The following is a 14,311-nucleotide window of genomic DNA, read 5'->3' on the forward strand; positions in this document are numbered from 1 at the left end:
ATTTTATTTTATGTTTCTGTGTATCTACATTGCTCAATGCAATCACCTATGTGTATCTATTTATGTACTGTTATCGATTTATTTCACTGCACTTGTTATTCTTTGTCTTTGTACTTTTTGAAGTTTGCATTCAAATTGCATCTGATTGAATGCAGAAATAAAAGCAAACAAACAAACAAACAAACAAATGATAATAATAATAACAGATAAAGATTCAAATGAAACAAACAACACCCAAATAAACGGTACATGCACACTAAGGGGTAAAACAACCTGTGACGTGTGTTCTAATGTATGACATTCACATGTTGGAAAAATACTACGAAGAAAATACCAACCCTCGTTAAGAATGAAGAAAGCAATGACATTATTATAATCAAACATACTGACAAATCCTTTCGTGATGTTTATACAGTATCTAACTGAAATTCCTAATAAATTTCCGATATCACATTTTTTGTGTGTATAGGATCGACTTAGTGCGAATGCAAGAAAACCAGTTTAGGTTCTTCATTAAAACGTCTTTACTGCCTCAGATTAAACCTAACCCGACTGGACCTGAAAAGAAGAAAGGCTTACGCTGTAATTCCACTTTTTCCACTGTGTTTCTTTCTCATCTTATTTTTTTTACATTTCCTCAGACAGACTGAACAGTTTAATCCGAGCTATACACTTAGCTCAGAGTACAGTAAAACTACATGGTTTATTTTTGGGCACTCCACGCTTGAGCAGTGGATCGAAGATGAAACATTACTGTTCAACCTCTTAGGTCTTCGCTCGCTCTATGCCTCTTCAAACCCACAGACCAAGGTTAAACCTACTGAACGCTTGACACATAATCTGATAATTATACGAATAAATCACACGCTACGCTAACCCTTCGTAGGGTCACGCGGAGATTGCAAGCAGAATTACTCAGTCTCATCCAAAGTCCTACAGAGTATTCGGTTGCCATGGAAACGGGGGAATCTTCCCCCATGAAGGCAGATCAGGATCGGTGCATCTCAATGTTACATAAGATGATAACTTCACATTGATACTGAAACGGCAACACTCTTGATATTTAAAATGAAACGGGCGTGGTGACCAGATTAAACGAGCTCCAGGGCTGTAAGCACTACAGAGGCGCCACCTAAAACCCATTCACTTGCCCCTAACTAGTCGTTTCATTAAACTCAGAAAAGTACAGTCACCTTTCAACCTAATTTCTCAACAAACAAACAAAATGCATCACAATGCCCCCAGGGTAGTCCTCTGCGCGCGCCAGTGATCCCATTGTTAAGATATAGATGTATATTTTCCTTGATTCTCGTTCTATCTCTCTCTCTCTCTCCTGATCTATCTTCAAATCTCTTCCTCTCTTTCTCTCCCCCACCCCCCCCCCCCTCCTCCTCCTCTCTAAGCAACCACAAACTGTGTTGAGAACGCCAAAGCTTGAACCCTGGAAACATTGACAAATGGGTGGAATCATCCTTGTCGCCCACTCTCCGTTCAAACACACCCTCACATTGCCGTAAACTCATTCCCCTTCTCCCATCCAGATTTAATTTCCCAAAGACAGACAACCTCCCATACACACACACACACACACACACCAAACACCAAACACCCACACTCACACGTACACATATACATACATACATAAAACATACATACATGCATACATACACATCTACAAACACATAACCTACTTTGCATCAAAAATAAGTTAAAACGTCTCCATTCTTCAAATTCATGAAAGTATTTGGAGGGCAATTTGTCAATCAGTTGCAAAGTCTCTATTCCTCCAAACGATTCTTCACATTGATGTAACCTCTCTGCCGCAATAATTATGGTTTTAAAGTGCGACCCCACTGACTACATTGATTTCCATTTCTTGAAATGTAAGATCTATTATCATTGTCTTCATCAATTCAATTCAATTCAATCATAGTTTATTTCCAATCATCGAAAATAAAAAAACATAGTACAAAGTATACATGTGTTGAAATAAGGTTCAAACGTTTGCAAAAGATTCATGTAATATATATACGAGACAAATTATAGAACAACATATAACATGTACAATATTTAGGAAAAACACTGTATAAATTCTTCGTGGGCGAGCGGAAAATAAATTCGATTATGGAAAATAGTGATCCACTAAAAAGCAAAGCTTGTCGGACGTGGATCGCTAGATAAATAATGAATAATCATGACAGTCTTAAAATTACTTTTTCCCCCTAAATTTCTTGAAGCAATTACTGGGGTAAAGATGATAAGCACCAAACGATCAAAAACTTTCTTTGAGTAGAAGGAACTCTGTATCGCACGATCATTCCATTCGTGCATCGAGTCATTTACTGTTACGGCAACTTTCATTGTAATGACATATAGGACCATTATGTGCATCCTATGTCTTATCCTTCTACCGCTATACTGTTGTGATCATCCTGAATGCACAGTATTCATTAGCATATTTCTTAGCAGCATTCTGATTTCCCATATTTTTACCCTTCTCTTCACATACGGACATATTTTCACGAACATTCTGCAGCGGAGATCTCCTCGGTTTTACTTGGTTGTCGACGGTAGAGCAGAATTCTTGTCGGTATGAATCACTCGCATGAATATGATGTTGCCTGACTCTGTATGTCACGCTCGATGTGTTACCAGCTGGTTCCTTTGTCCATGAAAGTCACATTCAGACAGCCTTTATTTCTTTTTTTTTTCCCTTTTGCAAGATTGAAGGAGCTGGAGTATTAAGACAGAGTCTTTCAACAATACATGTGTCATACTCATGCGATCCATAGCACGTAAAGATGTCTGAGAAGTGTTTCGGGGAAGATTTGTCCATGAACTCAATGCCCCAATCATCAAAATAGGTGAAGATTCTATCAAAAAAAAAAAAGAAGCTAGGAAGAAGGCGAACTGAGGGAGAAATTGGAGGGCATGAACACACTCCAGCGATTATAAGTATTCGATCCCCTTTCATAAGGACGTTTGAAATTATTGTAACTTGGTAGTTACAGACACACAGACAAACGCAAACAAACAAACAAACAAACAAACAAACAAAACAACTGTGCAAAGTTGATTGGTTATTGTTGGCTTCTACCATGATAACATAAATAGACGTTCCTAATTTTTTTTTTTCGGTATTTGTCTTGAAATTTTCAAAGTTGTATTACTGATGTTCATAGTTTTTTTTATTGTGTTGTTGTGTTATTATGTGAACTCAAATGTTGTAATCATATTTGTTGGATAAAACGAAATGAAATGAACACAAATGATATGGCGAACGATATCATACACACACACACACACACACACACACACACACACATACACACATACATGCACACACATATATGGATATCCCGCTAACGTTTTTTTGTAAATGCTTCTTAAATGATTTTGAAACCTGTACTGCCAAGAGCTCAACGTACAAGTATGGATGTGTCAATCATTAATTTCCGTTTCTGATGCTTTGATACACAAATAGTCCAAAATAACTATATGCACGTAGTTTGAAATAATAATATGTGCCTGCATTTCATATGTCTTCATTTACTAACTGAAATGTCAAGTAGATTAGATAGACTTGAACATTAATTTCTTCTGTCTGTTCCTCTGTTGGACTACAACCAAGTAAGAACTGGAAGGGACCCACTGGATATATTTCAGGCCCTATATGTTTGTATACTGTTTATACAGATAGATAGATAGATAGATAGATAGATAGATAGATAGATAGATAGATAGATAAACAGATAGATAGATATAGATAGATAGATAAACGCGCATATATATAGTTATGTGTACATATGAAGAGTTGTTCGCAAAAACCGATATGTCCATATTTGCCAAATGGAGATATTTGCGATTAAAGGTCAAGAAAAATAAAGAGAATATGAAGAGAAATTTTGCTTTTTTCGACCAAAACTTCAAAAATGTACCTTTACATGTAGTGACCAATATATCATTTAAAAGGTATTATTTAGTACATTATGACAGAGACCGTAGTTCAAAATCTTCAAAAAATGGACTTATCGGTGTTTGCGAACAAACTCTTCATATATTACCTATGATTTATATGTTTTTCCGAAATAGATATCTATATAAATAGATAGATAGTTATAGATATCTATATAAATAGATAGGTAGTTACGTCAGGAGAGAAAGAGAGAGAAAAATATCGTGTGAGGGAGAGAGAGAGAGAACGAAAGAAAACATGTGGCTCATTGTTCCCACGTAAACCGGGAGCAAACGGTTGGTTAAGAGTACTGCGCACTGCTGCGCTGCACTAGCCAACCATGAAGTTAGAAGTGTCAAAATAACAGTCATCCATGAACATGTTGACATCGTGTTTGCAACTGAAAATGCACACAGCTGCCGATGTAGCTAATCCAACCAAGAGAAGGAGATAGATAGATAGAGAGAGAGAGAGAGAAATAAAAAAAAAAACCAAGCCCCGTGCAATACGAAAGAATAATCTGCAGTTTGATATTCAGACTTTCTTTATCTTCTTAAGTGTGACTTCTCTGCATTTCTACTGTTGATGTTAAACTATCGGCGCTAAAAAACAAGTATATAGTAACCAGTTCTAGGAGACAACGTACAAATCTCTCTCTCTCTCTCTCTCTCTCTCTCCCTATCTGTCACCATCTCTCTCTCTCTCTCTCTCTCTCTCTCCCTCTCTCTTTCTACCTGTCTGTCTCTCTTCCTAAGAATTATATGGTGTTATATATATATATATATATCTATACATACACGATATATTTTCCTTTAAACATACAAATTACGCATATCTTTATGATTATATAGCCTGCGCTATGGAATAGATGATGAAGAATCAGTCTTTGCGTGATAAAAATACATGTACCTGTCCATTTCCCTGTACAACTTAGTGTCATCCCACCTTCTTGTTGACGGTACGTATGAGCTCATTTTTTTCCCCTTTATCGGTGGTCATTTTCAAGGCTACGAGTCCGATTCCAGTCAGGCCTATATACATATATATATCGAGCTCCATAAAATTCGCATTGATAAATGCACTTTGCGTTTCTTGATTAATGACCGCCTTATAAAAGCCTGCAACCCCGACCCCCCGGATCAACCATTCGTAGAATCAAGGAGCTTTCTGTCGAATCGACTTTAATAGCGGTATCGTTGGATATAAATGACGTACAAATCATGTGGTGGGAACTTCTCGTCATGAGAAGCGGCGTACTTTGATTTAGGGATTCTTAAAATGCAGTCGTATTGTCCGAATGGACATTATATCACTCTGTCCAGTCCACTGACCATGCTGACCATCTCAGCTGCAGCCGAGTCGGCATAGGGCGGCCAAGCGAAACCGTTCCCATATTAGTAGAAGAGAGAAAAGTGCAGTAAACCCTAGTCTCTCATAGTCAGACCAAACTGCGTTAATCCCGGATGTCCATTCTAGGTAGTCCCTTTAATACTTACCGGTGCTTTCTGTTCAATGTGCTTTTATTATTTGCTTTCGCACCTTAAAACACTGGACTGGCTAAGAGAGACGCCTTTGGTTATCAAGATAATATATCTTTACGAAATAGCCAAATTAATCATGGTAAGGAACTATATTCACATTCTATATTTCAGTACTGACATGAAATACAAATAATTTCGATTTGGTATTGTCAGAAAAGTCATAGTGCCTATTGTACGTCAATTCACAGTGTTTTCCTTTCTTACAATGTTGTACCGATTTTATGGGATTATGTACTTACAAATATTCTACTATTATTTTATTTTTTAATGGAAATAAAACGAAACAAATCAAATGAAAAATCAGTTGATTGATATATTGATATATATATTCATACATCTATGAAAGACTTTTCATCAAACACATTCGATGGGAGACTCAGTGTTCGTATTCTGCGAAAGCATACTCTGATCTGAACTCGGAAGTTCTTCTGTCTGTCACTGTTTGATATTTGCTATTTTGGTGTCTGTCTGTCGGTCTCTTTTTAATTAATTCCATTAAGCACACACACACACACACACATACACAAGATTAAAGGCATGAATTATCATTTGCAGATGAAACAAAAACCCAGCATTAGTGCTTTAAAATAGTTCCAAAATGTGACTTTGGGATAGAAACAACCACTGTAAGAATTTGAAGCCGTATAATCAATGTTAAGTATTGTTTAATACACAAAACGCGAACAATAGTTATAATAAAAATGTTGCCAGACTAAACGGTTTACAGTTGTGGTTTGAATGAGAAATATACTGATATCTCCTTAAATTTTAGGCTTTATTGCGAAAATTTTATTTGGTAGGATGTTTTGTGATACAACAGAACCACACCAATATTGCATCAAATGTGATATCTTGAACATTTTTTAAATCACTGTTCCCAAAGGTTAACAGGACCTTTAAGCATCTCATAATTCTACCTACACACATTCATTTCCCTTCTTCCTCTCTCTTTCTTTACTCTCTTCTCCTTCACGGAGAAATCTAAAGAGATAATGCACACAATCTGTATCGGAATTGTATTTCTTAGTGATGACGTCAGTGTACGAACGTTGGAAAAAAAATCTTTATTCATTACTCAGGTTTGTGATGGCTGATTGTGCTGTACAGTTTATTCATTTATGCAAAGACGTGTCACTAGCAGGCAGAAATCCTCAAACCACAATGGGTAAACGCAATTTTTCATTTAAGACCAATTAGTTTATTTATCACACTTTTTATTATTTTTTTCCACTCATGGGATGGAATACCCTCGTCAGTCAAACGTTGCTTTCAGTCCTTTCACATACACAATTACAAATATAACAGATGAAAATAAAAACATTTTACAAGCGAATTGTTTTCACTTTAATATCCATTCTTCTCGAAGGGAACTGGTTTTCAGCCTCCCCTTCAATCCCAATGATTTTGACTCTGAACAATTACAAAAGTTACAGTACTTCTTGTACTGCAGTTAACAGAATTATCCTTTCTTACAGTATGGTGCTGATTTTGTATTACTATGTATTAATAAATCTTTGGCGTTGCTGGAAATGAAATGGATGAAGTGAAATGACAATTCTTACGCATCAAATGTAACTTAGGAGAGATGGTATTGTGTGTGGTGGCTTTTTTTCTGAATACGGCAGAAATGCTGTCTCTCTCTTTCTCTCCCTCTTTCAACCCTCATCAACACACACGCACACATGCACAAACACATTAATAAATGTGGTAATATTCGATTCAATTAAATAAAATCTATTTCCATTTTCTCTTCCACAACATATGAGAAAATTACAAATGATCTTGAGTACATATGTTCATTGACTGTAGAAGTGAAAACTAAAAATGATTTAGAATTGAAAACATGTATAGATGAAAACAATTTCAAACCAATTGCATTATCCATATTCTAAAAAAAGGAAATTGAGGGGTCCACTAAAAAGCAATGCTTGTAAAATGTGAACAACTAATGCAATATCAGAATATCGACGGGGAAAAACAGCTTTGACTCTATTAATCACGAAAGTAAATACTAAGTAATTCAAATCAGGACAGACATTACGGGACAGACAGGGCAGGAAAAAAAAATCTACATACACAGAAGCCCAAAACTTGGGATGACTGTAATTGTAAACGCAAAAGCAAATGCGAATGCAATGTAGATGTAAATGCAAGTGTAAATGTAAGTGTAATGTAAACGTAAATGTAAATGTAAATGCAAATGTAACTGTAAATGTAATGTACGTTAATGTAAATGTAATTGTAAATGCAAATGCAAATGCAAATGCAATTGTAAATGTAATGTAAACGTAAATGTAAACGTAAATGTAAATGTAAATGTTAAAGAAATTGTAAATGCCTACAACCTGCTAATGAGGAATCGGAATTAACCAAAGTGATGATGAAGAGATGTAAGTTTTCATGTGATAAGTGGCTGATAATAATGTGTAAATGTCTTTGGACAGATAAAGGAAGAATTAATGACAAAATGAAATATCGCATATCTGGGAAGCGCGATCACATATCAAACGGCCCTTTTAGAATTGGAGTAGTACCATAATTTTAGAAGTTTTTAAAGACTGTAAAAGCAGGGGAGAATTTCGTTGAATTTTCTTGGAAAAAATATAGAAACCCCTCGAGCGTACGCTTTTGAATTTATTCATATTTCCCTCTTACAGTTGTTTTGTTCACGCAATAAAATCTTTGTAAGCTATGCAGTACTATAGGTACACAGTGCATTCAAATAGGGTGCCACCTACCTTGGGTAAAAAGGAAATCTTCCATGAACTTTTAAAAGATAACATGATCCTTCTTATTCATTTGATTTTGGTAGATAATTTGGCTGTAGCCAGAGCGACAGAACAATAATACAGAGAGAGGGAGAAAGAGAAATTGAAAAAAAGGACCAGTCTTTTTGGTTTTAACAATAAGTGAACGACAGAGGCACCCATTGTGAGTGGGTGGTCCAGATTCGATTTAACGGTATACCCCCTTTTATTCGCTTAAATAAAAGCAAAAGCCTGCTTAAGATGTAATGAGGGCTGGAGGTCCAGCATTGGTATGGTAATTGTTTGTAAGACGCAGACAATAAGTTAAATGCTGGAACCCGTCTTAAATTCTCGCTTCTTAACGTTCGCCTCTGGCAAAATGATTTCGGCAACTTTTTTTTTATTTTTTTACGCTGTCTAACACACAAAAGGTTGTGCAAGGACACATATAGACATGTTCGTTATTGTTACCAAAATTTGGAAACTCTAGGAAAACAGGTCAACACTTTTCTGTTCGCACGTTCAGTAGTTTAAATGTGTGTGTGTGTGGGGGGGGGGGGAGGGGGGAGGGGGGGAGGGGGGAGGGGCACGTTGATGTAGCTGATGATGCTTTATACTCTTTCCGGCGGAGGATACTGGTTCAAAGCCTCGTCCACTTTAGGCGAGCTACTTACACTAGAGGTGTCCTTCTCGACCCTCGGATATCGTAGGTAAACGGTAATGCTGTTGTGAGGCGTAACTATTATAGGTTTTACAAGAGATCCTCTGGGAAAACAATGCTCACACTTATGAGAAAAGCCAGAGTCTTTTTTTTTTTTCACTATGAACTGGTTTCGTATAGTTGTATACAGCAGAAGTTAGTGAGTGACCTCGAAAACATATAAAGATAATGGTATCAACTTAAAAGCAACGTACCAGTAGACCAGTCAATATGTCATTGTGAAATTTTTGGTAGAAAAGCATACATATTATAGTCGCAAAGGCGTCAGGATAAAACATGAATCTCGAAACACGAAAGACGAATGAAAGGTGATTTATATTTTCCTGTCAATAGATTTTTATTCGTTTGTTTATTCTCTGCTATTCGAGAGCTTTCAGCATCCAATCAGCACACGGTTTCACGTAATCACAAATCAAGACGATTCGTAGTCTTCAAAATAAAGAAACTGATAAACACAAACAATAGTTTTGAGACACGTTTTTAGTCTTTTATTCAGGATAATCTGCGTATTCTGGCATTTTGTTAGACGGACTTCCAACAAGAGTTAGAATGTCTTGGAAGGAGACTACTTGTGGCGACACGCGAGTGTAAGCAGACGTGACGACGAATCGATTTGGCGGTAAAACTTTCAAAAGCGTCAAAGGAAGAATAGGATGTATAGACGGCCATAAACAGCTGATTCGATCTATTGTTGAGATTGTGGCCGAACAACAGCTCGGGCCTTCAGGCCCAGGGATAGCGTCTTAGTGCGGGGCTTTTAGCCCAGGCTTATCCCAAAATTACCAGACCCTCGTGGCAGTTATTGTGGCCGGTCTGGGTGAGGCGGCAGTACATTGTGGCCCCTTTCATCAAGACTGATGAATCTTTGGTGGAATGACATCGCCTGTCCAATTAATGGGTGAATGTTGAATATGCCCTGATGATTAACTATCGACTGACTCCGGGTCATACCTGCCAAGGGGTCATCGGTACAGTTTAAATACTTACATCTAAACATGGGAACACGGTTATAACGCCCTACATAGGCTATACTACCCTCTTTGAGCGTTCCGAAGCACCATTGGAGCTATTCCCGTGACTTGTGCAACTTAATCATTGGATGGGATGTTTACGAGCAGAAATTATAATAATATAAGAGGGGTCATGGTGGTACGCAGTGATCAGATTATCGCGGTAGGACCCTGCCACCGGAGCACACACAAACATTATGGCGCCACTTCGCGTCGTCACGACGTTAACACACCACTATAATGAGCGCTGCGGCACCAGAAACATGAACCAAAATTATACCACTAGAACCATAGTTGTACGATCAAAAACAAACCAAAACCCAATCAAATCACACACAAAACAAATTCGAACGATATTTTCTCAGGAGCATTCTGGCTCCAACGCCACCACAATACCGCAGAAATCGCATACCAGCTTCATGGTATCACACTAGCACGCACACAGGAGCAGGAAAGAAGGTATCAATGACCAGCCCGATACCTCTTTTAGCACCACCACACCACAGTGCACCATTGTCAACAAAGAACCATGAAAATACAAAAATGTTGACAAGCGAGAACACGACAAACACCACTTACTGTGGCACCGCACGCCCCCAAAAGACAAATAGATTGAAAGAAATACACATGGATTATTGCAACACTCTACTTAAATACAGTAATGCAAGAGCACCGTAGTACCACCGTCACATACGCCGCCCAGTACCACATGTAAGAACAAAAGAAACTCATCGACCACGGAACCACAACAGAAATCAGAAGGTGCCACAAATACACTAATAGCATCACACCCCCACACCATCATTACACCGTCATCCATAACATGAACAAGGCCTTGCCGCCACCATGGCACCAAGTACCACCACAATAATCTAAACACACCACAATCACAGGATCATCAGAAAAATATTAGCGATAAAACTAGCATCGCCAAAATCATTTTGATACCACTTGTTTGATAAAGGATGGCACCACGGTAGGACCTGAACAGAAACAGCTAGCACAACAGGGAATTTTTATTATATTGTAATTTTAAACACATATCCAAGGGCTACGAACGCTGCACCATGACCATGACGACGTTCTTCTTGCAAGCGATGCGACTGGAAGGACCGCTCCTTGTCGGAAATAAACAAAAGAAAACTGGAACAAACGACGGAAGAAAAAACAACAACAGAAAGAAGTGACGAGTAAGAATATGGCATGTGATAAATTGGCTCATTGTACCACACATGAACCTCCTAGATCAGTCACGCAGCGAGTGAATTCGATTCAGGATTTTTTTATAATCCACTGAAACATTATACTCTCTCGTGTTCAGCTTATAATATTACATATCACTGATACAACATTGTTATGTCACTAGCTATTACCAAGGTTATCAATAGTTAAGTCAGAATTCCTTAAAACCGCTTTTTTCTTTGCTTGTTATCGTAAAAGCTATCCATCTGGTGATATCGAACTTCGCTAGAATGTTGTTGTTCTTGTTTAAACCGATATTGTCATAACAGCGATTTACTGTACACCGATTTATATTAAACTTAAACATTATACTCAACTTAGCAAGAAAACAAACTTATGATGAAAGAAGAAAATAGGTGAAAGGTTGAACCAATGAGTTTTTTAAATCATTGAACTCACTACACTTCCGATAAAACCTGGTAGGTTAAGTGTGACAAATCGCATAAGTCATGATTAGAATTAGGCCGTATCCATTTAAAGTCATAAAATCTGATTAATATTGGATATTCAATGTCTTTGTCTTGACGCAAATGCGAGACGATGTAAGCATAACATAAAGACAGATAGAAAGAAATGAAAGGCTTAGTTTAACATGTCAACCTTGATCTATTACTTGCTTGGTCACAACTCCAGACATAACTTTGTATTTTGCCGGTATGCATGTATAATTTTGTATTTGTTAACTATTATCTACCATGTAAACTCGAATACAGTACATGCCTTTGTTATATCTTCTGATTCATTTCGTGTTATGTTTGCCGAAAAGAAAGAAAGAATGAAATAAATGAAATGAAATGAAATGAACTTCTTCCTGTCCCAACTGGATACACTGCAAGGGAAGAACTCCGTCATTCGATCAGGGGATGTGCTTAGAGGTACACGTATGCTCAAAGGAACTCATTCTTAACAGGGAGGTGTTAAAGTAGGAGAAACAAGAATCTCTCTTTTGTACCCATGCTCCATGCCGCCGAGAAGTTTATGAGCTTTATCGCAGGTGTTAATAAATCGTTTTGACAAAAGACAGCGCTTCTGTTTAAGTAATGCATCATTCCTAAAAATACAACATACCTAGCCAGGAGCAATTCCATGTCCCCTTCAATATTTCCGACAGCAACTGATTAGTGTGCAAAGAATGAATTATTGCACATGAGGGGGAAATTAGTCAAAAAAAATGTACTTCTTCAACTGTAAAGTGCTACATAACGCGTAGAAAGACGCATTAGCCAATTACTTAATTTGAAAGATTTAACGTTCAAATGGTAAACCTGGCGAGCAATATGCACATAATGTGCGCAAAATGTGCTAATTAGTATATTTTAGTAATGAGGTACTAATACTCCTTTTTTTTTTTTTAGTTCGGTGGTGTGAACAACGGGTGCACGTCACGAGACCGACACCCACGAGTCATACAGCCCGCGGGTCATACTGCTCACAAGTCATACAGCCCATGAGTTATACAGCTCACAAGTCATACAGCCCATGAGTTCGACACTAAGCCAACAAGGCCCACGAGACTGACACATTACGCGCCGTGTTGTATCTGTCGAACTCGTGGGCTGTTTTTACCTAGTGTCGAACTCATGGGCTTTATTTGCCTAGTGTCGAACTCATCGGCTGTATGACTCGTGAGCTGTATGACTCGTGGACCTGTTTTCAATGTCTAACTCGTGGGCTGTATGACTCGTGGGTGTCGGTCTAGTGGGATGACCCCTGAACAACAAGGAGATTTGACAAAAAGAAGTAGTTGTTCCGTACAAAATTACCACCAAGTTCCATACATGATTTCAACATTTCTCTGAAATACAGTTTAAATTTGTTAAAATCAAGAACCTCTTCTTTGGTCGTTATATCCAAAATTCTATGAAAGAGCGGCTCGGAGCAGGGAACATCAAAGCCAGTGAAATGCTAGCATTCATTGACATGCTATAGAACCTATGCATGAATTTGCACAAATTGCGAAGAGATTCCACTCTTACTCTAACACCTCCCTGTTCTAAAGGAGAGGATAAGAAAAGATAGAAGAAGTTGCTCCGGGTGCTACCATTTGTCTGAATTCTGGGTAAGCGAAAATCAAATTTCGGTCCGTATTTACAAAATTCATTAAGAAGCTATAACTGCTTTACCACGTCAGTGACAAATCTAATTGTAACTTCTTGCCATTACTTCACGATTCCCCTCTCGGCCTAGCACCGGTCATTCTTCCCCTAACATGGCGTCGCATTTATGTCGCTTGTTGTGCCCTCTATAAGAGGCAGAAGCATTTCTCAAACTGCTCAACAAGTTGCTTTCTTTTTCTTTCTTTTTTTCTCCGAGTCTTTTACATGTCTCTAAAATTGTGCGTGTCATTAGAATAGAAAGGTTTACCCAGCGACTGGACATTTTCTTTTTTCTTTATCACGAAAGGTCGGACAACCTTTTCCAGCTCTCACGTCTCTTTAGAACTTCACATTTGCACAAACACTGATTGTACTGCGAGATGGGGTCCTTGGGAGAAAGAAGAAAATTGTTCCCTATAGAAATCAAAGAATGACAATTGATCCCAAAATCTCCCGGGGAAAAACAGTCTAGCTGTGAAGATGCTTTGCCGAAGTTTATCTTGTAATCGTCCGGTCGTTTTAAGGCCACATGTTAATCCCTCGATTTTTTTTTTAAACGAAAGCTGTCTATAGACGAGGCTTGTCAACATTTTCTGCAGTTGGTGAAACTTTATTTGGTGAATCATTATTTATCGATTCTACGTTTTTTTCTGAGGTTGATGTTGTTGCTGCTCTGAATGATGTTGATAGCTTTTTGACATATGTGGCAATATACGAGTTTTTTTTTTTAATTTAGTTGGATAGCATGTGGGAAGAAGAGGAGCACCTTTAAGCCCAAGGAATTATGCACGAAATGTTAATCAAAGCCACACACAATTACGCATCTTAGAAAATGACACAGGCTCAATTTAACATAAATTTAACATAAATGGTAGATAAACTCACGGTTTTGTTTTGGTGGGTTTTTTTTTTTTTTGTTCCTGTGTACAAACATTCTTATTTTGTTTGTTCGTTTAAATTCATGATAAAATGTGGTTGATTTGTCAAATAAATGGAATA

This window comes from Diadema antillarum, unplaced genomic scaffold (genome assembly GCF_040938485.1).
Source record: "Diadema antillarum isolate AM-2024a unplaced genomic scaffold, OU_Dant_1.0 scf00000210, whole genome shotgun sequence".
NCBI classification, from domain to species: domain Eukaryota; kingdom Metazoa; phylum Echinodermata; class Echinoidea; order Diadematoida; family Diadematidae; genus Diadema; species Diadema antillarum.